Genomic DNA, 2,669 nt, shown 5'->3' on the forward strand with positions numbered 1-2,669 from the left:
CTGTTTGTCTCGAGGTAAAGTCGTTGGAAGACATCTAGACAGAGAGAGATTTGGAGTGAGATTCGATCATAATGATTTATGAGTTTTGCGATGCGATTGAGCGCGATCAAAACTTGTAGTGAGTAATATAATAGATTTCACATAGGAGCCACATAGGAGACACGAGATTCCTAAGTTTCACAAAATTGATTCGTTTTCCACATGTAAATAGTTGTAGCTTATACTTGTACACATAAATGTCGGTATAGAATGCGCGAGGACGCATTGTAGGGAGAAAGCGAGGGCGATTAATTAGACATTAGTTTTGTTCAGAACATTCGTTTTTCGTTTTAGATTGCGATGGTCGTGCGAGTTGTGCGTTTGCAAAAGCAGGGAGCGAAAATCGGTAAATCGAGAAATCAATAAAGCGTAAAGTTTTAAATTGTAAACACATAAGCGTAAATAGGTTCCATAAAGCGTAAAATCGGCGAATCGCAAGCTAGAAAAAAATAGATAGAGTGCCTCGGGTGTTTAGGTGTCGTCTGCCCAAGGTAGCCTGTAACAACCCGCACTTTCGTGCGTTGTTACTACTCGATATACTCGTTATGCCTAGCACCAGAGATTCGGATCATAATGTACCCACATCAGTTACATCGCTATTTTCGCATATTCTATAACTATCACATAACGTTACACTTGCTGACAACCACGAAGATGTCAAGTGAGGACCAATTCTACCCTCCCTGATAGCCGTGATGTGTCGCAGTGCAACCCATTACTTAAAATACATCTAACTTTCACGATGACATTGAGAGAGGACCTATTCTACCCTCCTCGATGACCATGAAGCGTCGAAAGGAAATCGAATATTCGAAACGAAACCCAGTTATTATATCGCAACTTTGGATAATTAAATATATAATATGAATACATATATACGAACCTTTTGTGAGTAATTATAATAAATAAATGAATAATGAATACGTATATGAAAATGTGTGACCAAAACTATCGCAACGCGCAACACATGGATCGAAACGCCAAAACGCAGCTCGCTGAAAGACCACCGGACGGGTAGGCCGTCCGGACGGCTGGGCCAGCCGATCGGATGGGCCAACCGATCGGACGGGCCAACCGATCGGACAGGCCATCCGATCCAGATCACCATTTCCTCTCCTCCTCCTCTTTGCCTATAAATACCCCATTGTCACATCAAGCACACTTGCTGTGACTGTGGCTGTTCGACCAGACGTTCCAACCCCTTCATCTCTCGGTTTCTCGTGATTCTTGTAAGTTTCTAGCCTAAAACTCGTACTTCTAAGAACTACATTAAATTCTACACCTTTCTACCTTCTAAATCTCAACTTTTAACCGTGAAATATCTGGATTTTGGGCATTCTAGGGTGATGTCACCATGGAGTTCTTATGAACTTCAAGAGTGATGTCATCCCATAAAGAACGCCTCGGATCTGAGTGATTTCCGTGCGTTTTTACAGAAATCTCGTCTAAATCTACGTTTTCTAATCAAGGAGTTATGTGATTTCTATGGATTTGAGGTGTTTTAAAGATAATGTCATCATAAGTTCTCACGAACTTCAAAGTGTGACCTCATTTTTTCATAAACAGCTCGAATATGGGTGTTTCGCATGTTTTTATAACAAATCTCACTTAAATCTATGTTATCTAACCAAAGTGTGTATGTTTTCGGGTTAAACATGGGAAAACCGTCAAGAACGGCCAGACCTGATGGAACGGGGTGGTTCCCGGCCGTTGGAACGGGTCGGATTTGATGGGATTTCAGTTGTTTAACACAAGGACATCCCATCTCAGTCAAATCACCTGCTATCCTTCCAAACCCATCAAATGTGACTTAATAAGGACGTTGGAACGAATTGTCGTCCGATCGGACTGCTGTCTGAACGAACAGCAACACGTTCCAACCGTCCGATCGAACAACATGTCAGCCGATCGGACAACATATCAGCCAAACGGACAACATGTCAGCCGATCGGATAACATGTCAGCCGATCGAATGACACATTAGCCGATCAGATGACATGTCAGCCAATCGAATGACATATCAGCCGATCGGATAACATGTCAACCGACCGGACGAGCCCCAAGGTATCAGTGCCGAACGAACCAACCTACAAACGTTAGTCCTTTCTCCACCGTTTAACGCGCTACTCATCGCTTAACAATTTGTAACCAAGGCAACTCGGACGTGCTCTTAATCGAACCAAATCAAGTTGTGTTTACCTATCAAATACGCATTGTGAGTATACTTGAACCCTTTTTGCTTATCGCACTTTTAGGTGTAACATACGTTCTATCGAAAATCACATCAAATGCTAAAAACTATTTATCACTTGTGAATGACATACGTGCATAGTTATACGTGATGCTAGTTGCATATATGCTAGGACTTATACTCGCGATGTCCCACCACGACTAGTATAGTACTATTGCACTCGACGGGGTCTAGTTATGCCATCGAAGAATCGAGCATCGAGGATTTAGCTGGTAGTATCAGTTTTGTGAGTATATATGTCGTGTATCCCATTTATGTATGTAGGAAATTCGCAACACTTTTCTATTATGCTATTACATATCAAACCTGTATATTCGCCAATACTTTTGTATTGACATTATTTTAAGGTATGTTGCAGGTTAGATCGCAGGCTATCTCA

The sequence above is a fragment of the Helianthus annuus genome, chromosome 13, assembly GCF_002127325.2.
Source record: "Helianthus annuus cultivar XRQ/B chromosome 13, HanXRQr2.0-SUNRISE, whole genome shotgun sequence".
NCBI classification, from domain to species: domain Eukaryota; kingdom Viridiplantae; phylum Streptophyta; class Magnoliopsida; order Asterales; family Asteraceae; genus Helianthus; species Helianthus annuus.